Source organism: Anolis sagrei, chromosome 1 (assembly GCF_037176765.1).
Source record: "Anolis sagrei isolate rAnoSag1 chromosome 1, rAnoSag1.mat, whole genome shotgun sequence".
Classification (NCBI taxonomy): Eukaryota; Metazoa; Chordata; class Lepidosauria; order Squamata; family Dactyloidae; genus Anolis; species Anolis sagrei.
Window position 1 is genome coordinate 239333673 of NC_090021.1, and position 18226 is coordinate 239351898.

At 40.2% G+C, this 18226-nt stretch overlaps 1 protein-coding gene and 1 non-coding gene across 4 annotated transcripts in view; one reads left to right on the forward strand and one right to left on the reverse strand.

Moving 5' to 3' along the window:
- PPP6R3 (protein phosphatase 6 regulatory subunit 3) overlaps nt 1-4572 on the reverse strand; it is a 67893-nt gene extending 63321 nt beyond the window's left edge. For all 3 annotated transcript variants that reach the window (XM_060769815.2, XM_060769807.2, XM_060769773.2), the window contains exon 1: nt 4431-4572. The gene's annotated coding sequence lies outside the window, so the exon portion shown is untranslated. The remainder of the gene's footprint in view (nt 1-4430) is intronic.
- Nucleotides 4573-5112: 540 nt separating this feature from the next.
- Nucleotides 5113-5185, forward strand: TRNAA-AGC (transfer RNA alanine (anticodon AGC)). The gene has a single exon. It is a non-coding gene; the product is annotated as a tRNA-Ala (tRNA).
- Nucleotides 5186-18226: the final 13041 nt, after the last annotated feature.

Genomic DNA, 18226 nt, shown 5'->3' on the forward strand with positions numbered 1-18226 from the left:
CATCCCAATGTATTGAAACAGCTGTGGACGCAGGCAGGAGGCAAACTGCATTAGATAATACGGAACGCTGGGTGAGCGAAGGTTGGATAAGCGACTCTACTATACTGGTAAATGAAGGGAATTTTTGCAGGTGATCCTATACATTATTTTTGCCTGATATAAACATAATAGATATATATACATACATGTACTTGGAATTGTCCGTTTCACTTATTATTATTCCAAATAATCCCACATCACTTTCTTTGTATAAAAAGAAAAATCCTGTGAAAAATTTGGTGTGACATAAAAAAAATTGTAATTTTATTTCAAATGTACTGGGTGTTTAAACTAAAATTTGTTTTCTTTTCTAGAATTGAGATCAGTGAAAGTATTGTGTGTTGCTGAAGGCTTTCATGGCCAGAATCAGAGGGTTGTTGTGAGCTTTTCGGGCTGTATGGCCATGTTTCAGTAGCATTCTTTCCTGATATTTTACCTGCATCTGTAGCAAACCTCTGAGGATGCTTGTCACAGATGCAGATGAAATGTCAGAAGATAATGCTACTGGAACATGGCCATATAGCATGAAAAACTCACAAGAATCCAGTGAAAGTACTATCTATGAAATCAGAATTTAAATTTTCAGATCTGTTAGACTGATACAGTAAAAATCAAGATAGTTACACCATGCTTGAAATGCCTTTTGAGGAAAGGTGAATGATAGAAAAATCCAAACGGTTCCAAGTTAGCAAAATAGACTACATTTACATAGAAAAAAATGAAAAGCAATCAGTCACCAGCCAATATTTTAAAAAATCCTTCCTGACCCTAATCTTGCCAGGAACACCCACTGAATTAGATAATATTAAAGCCTGGTGATCCAAGCAATCCAATCTAATATATTCACCACAGATTAAGGGATTTTCATAGTTTTCAGTAGCAGCCTGTTTTATCCTATGGGGGTTATTTCCCAAGTTTAATTCTACCTAATTTTCAACTTCCTTTTATCATATCCCTTTTAATTTTTTTTAAAAAGTGGTTTTCAAAGGAAAACCATAGAAATTACGAGACCAGCTATCAAGCTAATAGCATTCCTTGTTCCAATTAATATGGAGTATCCAGAAATACCCTAAAAGCACCAGATCCTGTTTTATTTTGGAAGATAGGCAGTTAGTACTTGAATGGGGGATTGCCAATGAATACCAGATGCTGTGGGCTATATTTTAAAGTAAACAATTGGAAAAACTACCTCTAAATATTCCTTGCTTAAGAAACCCCTATGAAATTCATGGGACCACTGTAAGTTGACAGGGGTGCTGAAGACAAGCACACACACCTCTGTCATAATTCTTAGATCTTAGATACAGTAATTCGATCAATATAGATTCTAACATATATTACCAAAACATGTTACTAATGAAAATTGTATCAAAATGAAAATGCAGTCCCTAGAAGACTTCACAACATCTATTACAGATCTCCTCACCCTTGTGTACCCCCACCAAGTCATTAGTAAAAATAATATCAAACTGAGACAATGAAACAGCAGTGGTGAGGTTGTTACAATAAAAGAGAAAAATTTTGAATGGTCTTAATCTTCTCAGTCTGAACATAGTTTAAGATACATTATTTCAAGTTTGTTTAGTTAGCAACTTGCATTTTTTTTAAAGAACTGGTGTTCATTTTAATATCAACTAAACATTTTCCCTACACTGTATCCAGGAAGCAAGAAGAGTGTACTGGTTAGAACAGAATCAGAGTAATAGGATCATAGAGATGAAAGAGACCTCATGGGCCATCCAGTCCAACCCCCTGCCAAGAAGCAGGAAAATCGCATTCAAAGCACCCCTGACAGATGGCCATCCGGCCTCTGCTTAAAAGCCTCCAAAGAAGGAGCCTCGGGGACAGAGAGTTCCACTGAACAGCTCTCACAATCAGGAAGTTCTTCCTAATGTTCAGGTGGAATCTCCTGAAACAGTTGTATTTTTGTGGGATTAGAAGTCCTGCCAAAACTTTTTGCCTAGAGCTGGTTGCTTATAGTTTGGCCTTTTGGGTTATCACAATGATAAAGCAGTTCAACACACTAGATTAATTCTCATTACTCATTCAACTCAAAACCCTGCTTGAGGGATTTCTTTAGCTCAAAAACCAAGTGCAGGATTATACTTCACTCAAGTAAATAAAGGGTAACTTTACAACTATTCTACATTAGTCAGACCTCACCTGTGTCCAGTTCTGGGCATCACTGCTAAAGAAAGATATTGACAACCTGGAATGTGTCCAGAGAAGAGCAACCAAAATGATCAAAGATTTGGAAGCCAAGCCCTGTGAGGAATGGCTGAAGGAGCTGAGTATGTCTAGCTTAGAGAAAATAAGGCTAAAAGGGACATGAGAGACATGTTTAAATATATGAAGGAATGTCACATTGAGGAGAGAACAGGCTTGTTTTCTGCTCCTCGGGGATACATTGAGCAATAGATTTAAACTGCAGGGGAGGGGATTAGGAAAAACTTCCAGGTGGTAAGAGCTGTTTAGCAGTGGAATCTGCTGCCTTGGAGTCTTCTTTTGAGGAGTTTAAGCAGGGCCTGATGGACATCTGTTGGAAACGCTTTAATTGTGTATTTCTTAATGGCAGAATGGAGTAGGACTGGATAGCTTGGGTGGTCTCTTCCAACTCTATGATTCTATCTCCACACAGGTAAAGAAGTGACTTCATAGCCTAAAGTTTGTTTAAAAAAAAAAACCTGAAAAATGAGACGTACTGCAGGTTTTTTTTTATAAAAGTGGTTCCAGCAGGGAACATGAATAGACAATAATATTGCAAAAAGGTTGGTGTGGACAAGGAAAAGGGCCTTCTCAGTGGTGCCCCCCCCCCCCAACTCTGGAATGCCCTCCCCAGGGAGATTAGACAGGCATCTACACTCACGGCATTTAGGAGGGACTTGATGGCCTGGTTATTTAAACAGGCTTTTGGCAGTGATTAGTCAATCTTTAGGATATGGATTTATGATAACATGCCTCTTTTAGCTCATAGGAATGATTGTGTTTTAAATCTAATGTTCATAATTTTATTGTTAACTTTTGTTACTTGATTTTCTAGTTGTGTCCAACTCTGGGGGGTGGTGCTCATCTCCATTTCTAAGATAAAGAGCTGGCGGTGTGGAGCGCCATTACCTTACCACAGAAGGGGTGCGTATTGATGTACTCACATTTGCATGTTTTCAAACTACTAGGCTGGCAGAAGCTGGGCCTGACAGCGGGAACTCACTTCGCTCCCCAGATTCGAACCACCAACCTTTCGGTCAGCAAGTTCAGCAGCTCAGGGCTTTAACCCACTGTGCCATCGGGTATGTGTTATTGTTTATTCCACTGTATGTATTTTACTAGCCGTCCCCTGCCACACGTTGCTGTGGCCGTTTGTGTATATGTGTTTTGTGTATATATATGTGTGTGTATATGTGGTTTTGTGCATGCATTGTAATGAGGAGTTGTTGTTGTTTTTTTGTTTTGTTTTTAAGTCCCTTCTGCTGTGCTTTCCAGTGTTTTATGAGTGATGGTCACTCGTTGGCCTGATAGGTGTATTGTGTCCAAATTTGGTGTCAATTTGCCCAGTGGTGTTTGAGTTATGTTAATCCAAAAAACGAACATTATATTTTTATTTATATAGATTGTATTGTATTGCATTTGTTGTATTATTTATGATGTAAGCCGCCCCGAGTCCCCTGGGGAGAGGGGGCAGATATAAACTATTATTATTATTATTACTACTACTAATAATAATAATAACAATAATAATAATATTATAAATGGATCTCTTCGTGCAAGAACGGAGAAGAGTTCCCAAGCCAACAAGGCCGACCGTGAGGCAGAAAGGTGTGAATGGGTGAGGGGACACACGTGCCCCCGCCGCTCCCACCTCGGTGAAAGCACTGAGGCTGGATGACCATCTCTCGGGGTTGCTTTGATTGTGTTCCTGCATGGCATAATGGGTCTGGGCTGGATGTCTCTTCCAACTGTTTGATCCCGTAAGGGCTGCTGACCCAAGCCCCCGGGGGTCGAGGAGAGGAGTTTCCTCGCCCAAGAGCCCCTTCCTCTCTCTCTTACGGCAAGAGGGTGCATGCAGGAGAAGGCCATGGCGGGGCGGAACAGGGGGAGAGAGGGGGAAAGGCACCCCGAGGGGCCTGCGAGGAGGAGGAACAGGAGAAGAAGCAAGCCACCAGGCCGCTGAATGGCAGAGAGAAAGGCGGGACGGAAGGAGCCCTGTGGCCGCTCGCCACGGAGCCAATGAAAGAAGCAAGGCCAGGCCTCGGCTCAAACCCTTCCTGCCCTCCCCTTAGAGAAGCGGCGGCGGCGGGCCCCCCTTCTTCCCTCCTTCCTTTCTCCCCGGGCGGCACAAGGATGGACGGAGGAGCCGTCCTGAGAGGAAGCGGACCCCCGCCCGAAGCCCCTACCTCAGCCAGTGCGTCTCCCCCTGGCGGAACCCCCGCTCAGGCGGGAAAACGGCCGCTCGCCGCCATTACCGACTCTTCAAGATGGCGGACATGGCTCTCCAGAGCCTCCTCTCTCCCCGGTTCTGCCTCCCTCCCTCCCCCCATTCCTGCCAATCATTCCTCCGCGGCGCACACCTTTCCTCATCAATCGCCTCTCCTATTGGACAACGGGGAAAGCCTCTGTTTGCTATTGGCTTACCTATGCTGTCGATCACAAGGCAAGGCGTTTGCCATTGGTCAATAAAAGGATAAGGGCCGGGGTCACGGCTTCATTTAACCCAATCAGCGTGTTCAAATGGGCCCCTCTCAGTTCTCATATTCACGCCTTAGCAACAATGTTACGACACCTTGAAGGACATTCAAACCACCCAACCAAAATCTTCATTGCCGTTTAAAAATAAACCCACAGTGGCCAATCACTTACCGTAGGGCTCTGACCAATGAGAATTAAAGGAGGCGGAACTGAAGACGTTCTTCATACGTGTTTTCCTATTGGACATAATAAAAAAACCACTCCCCCAAAGAGAAACTAAAATCCGAAACTGCCTGGCAACAGCGCATCTTTAATAGCAGTGGGTGTGGCTAAAAGAACGTTGTTCTGGAGGGCGTTTAGATATCTCCCATTGGAAAGCAGCCGCCGGGAGGGGAATTAGCTCAAATGGTAGAGCGCTCGCTTAGCATGCGAGAGGTAGCGGGATCGATGCCCGCATTCTCCAGTTTTGCATTGGGTTCTTCAGGAATCTAAATTCTGTTTTGTAGTTATGGTATCTCATAATAGACCGAAGCTAAAAATGCTTCATTCCGAATGAATGACAGTGTTATTCTTCACAATATTCTGGAGCTCTTGGGCTTTAAACTCTCAAAAATACCTCCCAAAACAGAACTTGGTGAAGCTCACTCTGGCAACTCTATAGCCAGCATCATCCAGGTCACAATATTCCCAATTTCAAAGGGAACCATTTTATTTAAAATGTGCTGGAAGAGTATGGTTTGCCAAAGTGATAAATGGGTCCTTGAGAAAATCCATCTTGAAGATCAATCCTGGGGGCTCAAGGCGGCTAACAAACCCACACATAATTTTAGAAGTTCAATACAAATACAACATTTTAATAATAATCATAATAATCACGATATGAGGATTTAAAGATTGAACTGCAAAGACTCAGGCACAAGCCAGTCAAGGTGGTCCCAGTAGTGATTGGCACACTGGGTGCAGTGCCTAAAGACCTTGGCCTGCACTTAAACACAATTGGCGCTGACAAAATTACCATCTGCCAGCTGCAAAAGGCCACTTTACTGCACGCGTTATTCGCCGATACATCACACAATCCTAGACACTTGGGAAGTGTCCAACGTGTGAGCCAATACAACAGCCAGCAGACTGATCTTGTTTTGTTTTTGTTTTTGTTTTTTTGTTTTTTTGTAAAATAAAAAAGTTCAAGTCAGGGATGGTGGTGTTGTCCAAACCAGAACCCTGAAACGTATCCCAAAATCCACAGCACCATATGTGCTCAGCAATGGAGTTCGCGATAACCTTTCCCCAAGTTTCAGGCAACTTTTGAATGTACCAATGTAAGACATCCAACTGGCTACTTTTCTGCCTCCACGAAATGTTCAGTAGAATAAATGGTTAATTGCATCTTTTGTGCCTCTGCAAGAATGCTCATTGTTTACCCCTATTTCAGCCCTTTTTAGTTAGAGGGAATTAGCATTTTGTATACAGTTTTGTGAGAGGTCAGTCTAGATAGCCTCTTTGCATTCGAAGCCTCCGTCACCCTGCCCCTTTAAGAATCCCCTCAGGGGCAGAGTATCAGGCAAGGCACTTCTAGCTCTTGGAGGAGTCAGGCCTTTTGGTGACTGGAAGGTGAAGACAGAGGAAGTCCAGAAAGTCTACAAAATAGCATGCTCAGTCAGAGCTGTATTGATGTCAGTCAAAGTTGTATTTAAGTCCAGCCAGAGTTAAATATTGAGACCATCTTAGAGACAGTGAACACCATACAAGAAAGACACAATAAGAAGAAATAACGATTCCAGAGACTCACTTTGGCCAGAACTCTGTCTATCTCTCAAATACTTTGCCTCTCCTCATAAAGGCTTTGTAGTGAGACTCAGAAGGAGAGAAGCCCTAAAATTCTTGTCAGTTAATAAATTCTTGTTTGATTTAGCTAAATAGTCTCTGATTTGTTCCCTGCACAGCCAGTTCACCTTCCAAGTAGTTAAGTCAAAACAACACCGCTCTAACTTCTAAAGTTCTATATCGTTTTGACTATCACTCTGCAAGACAGTTCCTTTTGCTTTACTTAGACCATCAGTTCTCAAACTGTGCTCCATGAAGCCCTTAAGCTCCACAAAGCACAGTCAGGGGCTCTGTGCTTCCCTCCTCTTCCTCCCCCCCCCCCTTCCCCTCCAAGCACATGGCAGTGGGAAAGAAGGGACTGGTTAGCTGGTTGTTCCCCCACTTCCGAAGCACTGGAAGCACCAGCTGCTGAAGCCCGACCACCAAAAGCAGTGCAGCGAAGAAGGGCAAGACCAGGGCCAGGAGGGTGGGGGCAGTGGCACCAGTGGGACTCTATATCGTTTTGACTATCACTCTGCAAGACAGTTCCTTTTGCTTTAGAGCAGCGTAGCGGTGGCAGCAGTGGGAGTCCTGTAGAGCACAGACCAAGGGTCTTCCACTGAAATACCATTAAGATTGTGTTGGTTAAAATTGTTAATATTTTAATTTTAAATGTTGTATTGTTTTTGTGGTGTGTTTGTGTTGGTTAAAATTGTAAAAAAATAAATATTGTATTGTTCTTTCTTTCTTTCTTTCTTTCTTTTTTCCACCTCAAACGAGAAGTGTGCATAGAAATTAGTTGATTAAAAAAAAATCATTCACACAAACACTCTCCATCCATTTGCCACTGGTCCAGCCCGTCTGTCAAATTTTAAAATGCAGTGCAGCCCTTATGTCAAAAGTTTGCCCATGCCTGATACACACACACATACACACACACATTTCTTGGGGCTCAATGATAAACCTTTCCTTCAAAAAGTGATCCATGGTTGAAAAAGTTGGAGAACCTCTGACTTAGACTAATAAATGGGTTTCTGTATGAAAGGCTTTCTATCAGATAGAATTTTCGTTTTCCATGTGATTGAGCAATGCACTGTCACTCAGATTCCCCACCACCCACTGATACTCAGATCACACCTCTGTCATGAAGGCTGCCTCGGGAGGTTTTCTTCTGATATGCAGTCCTGCTCCAGACATCATCTCGTGTGACTTGAATCTTTGCTTGCATGCTTCCTGCAATCTTAAATCTTTGTTGCTGTGCAAATTCTTCCGGCTTTATTCATCATCTCCTAATTTCTCTTCTTGCTGACTTGTTTATATTCTGTTCATGGCCTCCCAACCATATATACTGTCCAGCCAGAAACCTCTAGCCAATCAGTTAATAATCATCTTCAATTAGTGGATACAAGCCCACCTTTCATAAATTGAGAAGACATAGGACTAACAAACTGCAGTCAGTCCCCAAGTTATGAACAAGATAGGTTCTGTGGGTTTGTTCTTAAGTTGAATTTGTTTGTAAATCAGAACAGGTACATTTTTAAGTGTAATACCAGTCAAATTAATATCATTGGATGACATAGGGCACTCCTGTGGGGTTTGTTTTGCTGTCTGAGCCCCTGTTTAGAAGATTTCACCTCACCTTCTGTCCCTGTGATTATTGGATTTTGAAAAAAAAATGGCTTGTTGTGGAAACAAAGATTGGTGATAAAGCTTCAGTGGAGACACCTTTCCCCCATGGTAAGTCTTTCAGGAGTGAATTTCCCTTCTGAGGAGTAGATTTTTCTCACTCCCTGTTGTCTCACCCTCCATTTGTAACATTGAGTCTTTTCTTAGTTGGATGTTTGTAACTCAGGGACTGCCTGTACTATGTTTTCAGTCCATCCAATCAAAATTTGCTATCCACTTATTCAGTCTATTTGTACATAGTCAGACCTTCCATATGCACAGATTTTGCGGCCATTCATGGTTTGAAAATATTGACACCCCCCCCCCCCAAAAAAACCAAACATTGATTTTGACATTTTATATAAGGAGTACCAATTTTTGTACACAAATATATATACAGAAACTGGACTCAAACATCCACAGATGTTGGTGTCCACAATATGGAAATCAAACTCCAGTGGATACCAAGGACCCCCTGTATAAGACAGAAACCCCTCTTTTGTATTTGCCAGCTATTTGTTTACCATAAGCTATAAAGTGGTGGGCTGAACTGCTCTTTGGCAATCTGCCATTTGACATTGACACCATGCTTCTCTGTAATCCAGTAATACAGTTTGTCTATACTTCACAATTAACTCTTCATCTCTTTGTTCTTGCTTCAGCAAAACCCCCCACAAATCTTTAACTTTTACCTCTGGTGACACTGCATTGGGGTAGTAAAGAGTGTCTTAGTACTTAGCATAGTGAACTATTTCCGAGAACTATTAATTTCAAAAAGTAGAAAAGTTGTGAATAGGTATATATTATTCATCTATATTCTGTTTAACGTTATCTGTGCCGAACACTATAAAATATTGGATTTATTAAAAAACAGTTGCCAAATAATCAATTGAGCTATTTGCTGATAGAAATCAGAATGAGATTTCCCTTAAAGGGAGCAAATTGACTGCAGCTATGTTATTTGGCTTTCCTTATGCATGGATGCAGCACAGCAATTCAAATTCCACAAGGGTAAAATAGGTGACCTACATATTGGCTTTGGACATCTGGTGTCTAATGTGTCCCTCCTCCTATCTTTTAACTCTTTCCTGTCCTCTGCATTCAAACACATAGAAGCTTCCACCTATTTCTATGGTGGCCTGCTAATTCACTTGAGAAAAATATTGAAGTTTGTGCCACCAGACTCTTTATTTTTGTTGTCTTCCAGTTTATGCTTAAGGCATAGCTTGAAGGTAAATGTACCTGTAAGCAAATCTTTTTTGGCAATGACTAATCCATAACTAACTATACTCCTTTAAATACAATACAGTTTTAGCACTACGAGTCTGCGTTAATTGCAATATATATATATATATCTTGGTTAGTTTAAAAACTCGCCTAAATACTAGAAGCGGATGCTTTATGTTACAAAAACACACTCTCTTCCTGTCCACTTCATCCTCAACCCAAAGCAGAGCATGAGGCAACATATGAACTATGGGACATTCCTCTTCTTCCATGTCACCAAAACACACTCTTGTAGGTATAAAAGGAATTTAAATTTCAGTTACCCTACAAAGATATCAAATTAGATTTCATTAAGTTATAGTGTCATGTAACTGGTAACACTGGGGGTCTTCAAAACTGCAAAATTATAGTGCTATGAATCCAATTGAACTACCATGGTCAAATCCTATAGAATTTTGGGGAGAGGCACTAGAGCGTTGAGGCTCAATACTCTGAAGTATCCCTTCCTAAACTACAAGGAGATTCCATAGGATGTGGTCATAGGTGAAAAACTGGAAAATAAATAGCTATCGTTTCAAAACAGTAGAACAAGGATTATCTGGAAAGTAAGGTTACAAAGCATGTAGTTCTCATTGGGAATTTTCACGGGGAATGTTGGTATTACTTCTGTGTAGCAGGAAGCCAACGGAAGGGACCGAGCAGTGCCTGTCGTCAGTAGCTCATCGACTGCCATTGTGGTGAAGATTAGAGATGAGCATCCTCATTCCATTTCCCTCCAAGTGAGAAGTTCGCACTGTAATACACTACATAAATGCTAAGTGCATGGACTCTGCTGAGATTCATCACAAAATCATTTAAGTTTATGGAAAGGACATAATGTCAAGACAGTATGTGACAAAATGTGCATGGAATATATTGTGAGACCATGAAGAAACTTTGCTGAGCCATCCAAAACAAACATTGTGGGATGCTGATGGCAGGAGCTGTCCTTCATGATAATGTGCATCTGTACACCACTCATGCAACACAAGAGTTGTTGACTTCATTTGGTTGGGATGTTTTAAGTTACCTCTCTCACAGCCCTGATCTTGCACCCAGTAGCTATCATCTGTTCACTAAACTGAAAGAACACCTTGGTGGAAAACACTTTTCTGATGACGACAAGGTGAAAATTTAAATGATGAACTGGCTGAAAAAGGTGGAAAGAAACTTCTATGACATAGGCATCCAAAACCTGTCCGACAGATGACAGAATGTATTGAACTGAGTGGTGATTATGTGGAAAAATAATGTAATACCTATGCAATAATCCAGGGGTCCTCAAACTAAGGCCCGGGGGCCAGATACGGCCCTCCAAATTTATTTACCTGGCCCTCGCTCAGGGTCAACCTAAGTCTGAAATGACTTGAAAGCGCACAACAACAATCCTATCTCATTGAAATACTAATAAGTTTATATTTGTTAAAATTATTATTCATTTTAATTATTGTATTGTTTTAAAGTGTTTTTTCCACTACAAATAAGATACGTGGAGTGTGCATAGGAATTCATTCATGTTTTTTTCAAATTATAATCCGGCCCTCCAACAGTTTGCGGGACTGTGACCTGGCCCTCTGTTCAAAAAGTTTGTGGACCCCTGCTATAATCCATGTAAGTTTTATTAAAATATATTAATTCTTTATATATTTTTTTAAATCTTGTAACCTTCCGGATAACCCTTGTAAAATGGCTGCAAAGAAGACTCGCAACTACAAGTGTAACTAATTTCCCAAGCCCTAGGTCAAGAGAAAAAGAGGCCAAGAGGAAAACTGTAATTCAAGGACAGGCCCATTTCTTCCACTTCACCACACGAGGGCCCCAGAATCCCATTGACCAAGCCTTTCTGAACTTTAAAGAAAACCAACCTAGGCTAATATTATTAGCACATATATTCCCCACTGTTGTAGCCTGCACTCTGTAATCTGTAGTCTGCTGCCATCTGCTGGATTCATGGTTTATTTTTGTTTCGTTCTTGTTTGCCGTCAAGTCCTCTCTGACTTAGGGATTTTCTTGGCAAGATTTACTCAGAGGCCGGGGTTTGCCTTGGCCATCCTCTGAAGCTGAGAGAATGTGACTTGCCTAAGGTCAACCAATGAGTTTCCATGGCTAGTCTTGAGAGGTGTAGTCCAATGCAAAAGAAACAAACAAAAAAAAAACCTCAAACCCAAATATATTTTTATTTCTCCAAGAGAAATGTTCTCACTTGGGGTTGGGGTTGGGACTGGAAAGAGAAACAAATAGGTTTTTTGTCTTTGCCATCGGAGACCAATGGAGGCTGCATTTTATCCTTCTGAAGGAGTATTGCAACATTATCTTTCAAGCGCAGTGGTCATAGGAGAAGTACACTGGGTTGCTGACACAAGCTGAAAATGCTAGATGGGCTAAAATGGAAATTAAACTGGCCGCAGTTCCCCAAGGGAGTGCACTTTTGAGGCTGGTAGCCCACAAGAGATTTTTTTAAAATTGCCCTGTCCCATAAGCCTGGCTCTTCCGCTCCCAAGGGCACAGACCCCACACAGATGGTCTGAAATGCTAAGAGTGGAGGTTATAAAAATGGGTTGGACACACTTAAAAAATATTACTGGGATTTGCTCAGTTGAAAGAGGCTGGCATGGGCAAAGGCAAAACCAAAGTAGGAAGGACGTCACTGCAAGAATATATGTACACAGACATGTCCACTTCAAAGGGGAGCGACTTTGATATTTCAAGAAGAGAGCTATAAAACAGGAACAGCTGTAGGGAGCCACTTTAAGAACAGGGATATGCCCAGTGGCGGTGGGTTTGGGACCACCCAAGGAGTCCGGAAGAAACTACTAAGCTGATGAATGTCTATGCACTCTGATACTAGAATCTGGACATATTGTCACCTGTACTGTTCTATCATTCACATTTATTAGAAAACTGTGGAAAGGAGGAATGTATAGCTTAAGTTGATGGAAGGTATAGAAGAGGAAAAACTCCCAGGGATAAAAATCTGTCTAATTCTAGTGACCAGGGCAAGATACACTGGCATCTACTTATTTATGCATTCCCAGTTCATCAGACAAAATTGCTACCCCATATGCAGGAAGTGGGAGATTGTCCAGCACTCTTCCAGCCTGCTTTAGTTTACTTTATATGGAAGAGGGACAGCTCCAGTTGTTTCACAAATTAGAAAAACACACATGAGTTTGGGACAGCAAATCTCACCAAAATGTAAACTTGAATCCTAAACTTCTTTAGTTGGTGGTTGTTTGCCAGGCTTCCAAAGACACAATTACTGCTGCAGTTTCTTCACAGGGCTGAAGGCATTCTTTCCTGTTTGAGTCAGTTTTAAGTTGATTGCTCAGATTGTTGAAAGCTTATCCAGGTATTACAATCAATAGAAATCTGCCCTAAGTAACCCATCTTAGTGATACTCTGTTGCTTTAGAAAATTAAAGAAAACAGGAGAAATCAGCCACACTGTGCTTTGCTCTTAGGGCGCACGATTTTATAAAAACATATTTGTTTTATTTTCTGTAGTAGTTGAATTTTGTATGTAATGATGTTGTTTTCTTCAAGCCACAAAAATGATGTATGGATTTGGACATTATAACAATAAGGACTCAGCGGTTTCTAATTATCATAAGCTTTCTTCGGCTCTCTGAGTCTAAATTCTGCACTATTTTGAAATTATATAAGTAGAAAGTCTGTGGATTTCAATAAACTAAATAACAACAACAACAAAAGATTTGAGTGTATGTTATTCAAATTAATAGTAGCTTGCTCAATGTTTTTTTGAAATCAGAGGACAAATAAGATGCAATCATGAAAGCCGCAGTTGTTCTTCCTTTCTAAAGAGGCAGAGTGAGGTAAAAGACACATCTTCAATGCAGCAAATATTCCTCATGACACCGTTGTAATTTCCTACTGAAACACAGTACTTCTGTTGGCACATCTTCCCACTTTGACTTCCAGAGTACATTGGATCAGATCCAGAAAGAAAATACATTAACACATAGGAAATCTGTCAGTGCTCAGCTTACCATCTGATGTCAGACTGTGTTGTCATGTGACAGTAGAACTTTCTTCATGTATCATACAATATTTCTAACATTACATTGTGAATGAACCATCTTCATTTGCTGAATAGTTTAGGTGAGGATGGTTTGACACCAAAGAAAGCCAACTGATGCTGAAAATACCATCTGTCACCTGTATGATTAAGGCAGCATAATGGCAGCTAATCAGATTTGGGTTCACAATAGGTAAACCAAAATCAATGTCTCTAACAACAGGTTGCAATTTAACAATAATTTTAAAAGAGTACTTGGAAAAAGGACTGGCTTTTAATTTTAAATATATATCTGTTATATCGTATTATTTCTGTTTTATAATGATTATTTTGTAATTACTTAGGTGATCCCTTGTAGCTCAAGGATGATGGTCTTGGCAGTGGGTCTGTAGGTGACTGTGGAGTCTTATTCTTGATCCACATGTTCTCCCGTATGTTTATTTTGTATGTTTTTGTGTTGGTAATTGCAATGCTTTACCTATGATGGACACTACCTTGAGTCCCCTTGGAGAGATGGTATGCATATAAAAATGTTATTATTACTATTATTATTGATTGTAATTAATCTCCAGGAATGTTCCCAACAATAAGAGGACTATAGTAAAAGAAGAAGAAGAAGAAGAAGAAGAAGAAGAAGAAGAAGAAGAAGAAGAAGAAGAGGTGAAGGGCTTTCCAAAGCGTGGATGGATATGTAAGCCACCTCTCCCAGTTTTGTGTGATATACAAGCTTGATAAGGATTACTTTAACTTTGCCATCTGACATTGATAAAAATGTTGAATAGTTATGGCCTTAGGACAGAACCCTAAAGCACTCAATTTCAGATCTCACTCCAATTTGAAGTGTAGCCATTCATGACAGCTCTTTGAGCATGGTTTTTCCAGCCAATGATGGATCCATCCGGCAGTGTTCCCATCCATGCTGCATCGGGTCTATTTGCTAATCAAAATGTTAGCAGATCAATGGTTAACAGTTCAGTGAGTAAATTTGACATGGACAGCTCAGTAGTGTTCGCTGGTCATACAGTATTTCTAAATGAACAAAAACGTTATCCAAGATAATAATATTAATTGTAAGCAGAACAGTATCACATCCAATTTCTTGTAAGATGGGCTGGCATTCACTACAGAGGAGCATTAATTGGTTAAGTTCCACCCTGGTTGTTCTTTTGTGTTCGATGTCAATAGAAGACATGTGTTTTAATAATTTTCTTGGCATCTTTCTGAGCTGGAAATTTCCTTTTGGAAAAAAATCCCAGATTTCAAATTCTGTAGCATACCCCAACACATGGCTTCGAACTGTTAACCCTCCTGTTAGCAGATTTCCTGCAGCTAGTGGTTTAACCTGCTGTGCTACCACCAGTGAGATGTTACTGCTGCAGGTAGCATCAAAACAAATATATGGAGAAAATGTCTGAAAGGGCCCATTTAATTTATAATTTTCACAAAAAGAAAAACAAGAGACCACATTAAAAACATCTGACAGCAACAAAAGAGTTTCCTGAAGTTCTACATACTATACAGACATATAGATGTTAATTTTTTTTCCTGCTACCAACTGTATGCATCTTTTGATGTAATAATTCAGGAACATGATTGCTCCTTCTTAGGAATCTGCTAGATTGTGGAGATTATAAGAATGAATGGATTTTTTAGTTTACTAAGTAGAGTGCTTGAGGATTTCAGAAGGGAAATCAGACACCTAATTAAAACCAAAGTTTAATGTAATATACATCTGAAAGATAAATTCATAATTAGGATGAATCACAAATCAATATAATGTTTGAATTTAGTCAAATGGACCTGAGCTATGTATCAGCCATGAAAGGTGGAGTAGCACCAAGATGAATTCCTGGAACAAGGCACAAGAGCAAATTTCAAATACTTGGCTGTCCATAAGCAATGGCCAGATCAAACACTGGCATGCTTCCTGATGGAGGAAGCAAAACAAATGTTTCACCAGGAACTAAATTACTTCCAGATGCAATGGAAAGAAAAAGAAAAGAATATACAACCTGCAAGTGAAATTTATCTAGCTCACATAATTTTTAAAAGGGAAGGTGAAAAGCATGATGGTCTTGGAGTTTTCATCAGAAAAGATACCTCTTAATAAGCACAGGGAATTAGTTGCAGTTTAAGGATGAGCTGATCAACTGAGCAGGTACTCAAAGGCTTTTTGCCCCTAAAGATGAAACTCAGGAAACTAGAGCATTAAAAAGTCTCCTTTAGCAGAGAATAAATGCGGGGTATAACCACTACTACCACTATTAATAACAACAATATAATTTTAACTACAGTAGAGTCTCACTTATCCAACATAAATGGGCTAGCAAAACGTTGGATAAGCGAAAATGTTGGATAATGAGGGATTAAGGAAAAGCCTATTAAACGTCAAATAACGTTATGATTTTACAAATTAAACACCAAAATATCATGTTTCACAACAAATCAACTGGAAAAGCAGTCCAATACACGGTAACGTTATGTAGTAATTACTATATTTACAAATTTAGCACCAAAATATCGCAATGTATTGAGACAGCCATGGATCCTGGTGGGAGGCAGACTCCATTGGATAATACAGAACGTTGGATGAGTGAAGGTTGGATAAGCAAGACTGTACTGTATTTCAAAATGGCCCTTGTGCTCTTTTTCAACTCTGTGATTACATGGTCAATGCCAATGATCATGTATAGCTCTTGACCAGACTGCTGATCCAGTTCAGAGCTTGTACTGTTTTACAAAAGATGAGGCTACAAATCCTAGGATCCTCCAGTAAACATGGCTATTGTATCTGAGCGAAATAACTTTGAAAAGGAACTTTGCCCCAACTCTGCTCCAGTGCTGCAATGTCTCACTCAATAGATCAGAGTACCAGCACTTCAAAGAGACAGAGCTAGATGCACCATGCATGGGGGACACAACACTGTCTCTTTTACAAGATGATGCTCCAATCTATTGAGCTGGGCAATGCAGCATTGAAACAGAGTTTGGCAGTTCCCTTACTGTCAGATGTGACCAAGGACTGAAAGGAGGAGAAACAGAATAAGGTTATTTAAAAAAATCTCAGTCACTGATTTCTGTGCCAAAAACAATGCCATCTTGTCACTCTATTATATACCGAATAATCCATATCCTTCACTTTTCCTCTGGAGTTTCCAAAGTGAGCCCATGAGTCGTGAGCAATGACAGATTGCTACTGGAATTGGCAACTACTCTTTTAAAAAAATGCCATTAACTCTTGATAAAATGATTTTATTGTGCCTTAATGTAAAATGTAAATAGGGGAGCTATTTTTCAGTGCAGTTTATTTTTTTTAAAAATTATCTTTGTATTTTCAGATATTTTGCTTGCATGATTCAGAGGCCTAAATCTCCATATATGGATAGGGAGAAGCAGATAGTTGGCAAGATTGGTCTTGAGTCCACTCTTAGGCATCCCAAGTGTGTCCAGGGTCTGTTTTAAATTGTGAAAGCCACATAGCCACATATGTATGCTGGGGGAGTGCCTGTAGAAAACCCATCATTTGGAACTCCCAGAACAGATAGGAAAAGTGGAGATATGTCTAGGTAAGTCAGAGATAAGTGTCATGTTGGACAAGGACCTGTGAGACCCAACACTTACTTTCCATAGAGCTATAACACAGAGGGTATAGCTTTAGGACAGGCACTCCTCAACATGGCCTTTCTCAAATAATTGTTGGGGGCATAAACTGTGTAGGAGAAAAGTCGTGTATGCCACCTGTAACTTATTGGAGGAAAGGTGAGATTAATTAACTTAACACACTTACTTAATAAGCAAAGTAAAACAGTTAAATATAATGTCTTCATTCGAGCACGCAGACAACTTCCATTGACTCTCCTGTAACCCTAAGAACAGCGATATACAATTTATTTAGCCTGTCATCCACCCAACACTATTAGACACAAGGGAGTTACTTCTGAGTGAATATTTAAAGAATTTCCCTGTCTCTGGTCCACAGCTGTTTAACTATGAGAGCATACACATTGCTGCAGCAGAATGTATTCCAATAGTCAATTTATTTTTCTTCAGTATTTCAATATTATTGACTTTCATTATTTCTTAACATTATATAATCAGTATTGTATCAAAATTCTCCCTTACCAAAGAAATATGCTTTACAACCACACAAGGGAAGGCAAGGGAGTGTATTTATAAATGGGATTGCCCAGATAAGTTATTGGGGCAAAGGTGAAGCCAACATGGCGGGAGAAGGTTCTAAAGCAGGGGTCCTCAAACTTTTTAAACGAAGGACCAGATCACAGTCCCTCAAACTGTTGGAGGGCCGGATTATAATTTGAAAAAAGAAGAATAAGAATGAATTCCTATGCACACCACACATATCTTATTTGTAGTGCAAAAAACACTCAAAAACAATACAACAATTTAAATGAAGAACTATTTTAACAAATATACACTTATTTGAATTTCTATGGGAAGTGTGGGCCTGCTTGTGGCTGATGAGATAGGATTGTTGTTGTTGTGTGTTTTCAAGTCGTTTCAGACTTAGGTTGACCCTGAGCGAGGGCCGGGTAAGTGACCTTGGAGGGCTGTATCTGGCCCTTGGGTCATAGTTTGAGGACCCCTGTTTTAAAGCATATTGAAACTGGTCTCCATGTGGGTAAGAGGATGCTGCAACTTAGGTGTGGAGCTGAATGTGTAAATTAGCAATAACAGAAGTCACAAATTTCATTTGCAGTCCTCAAGTACGAAAATA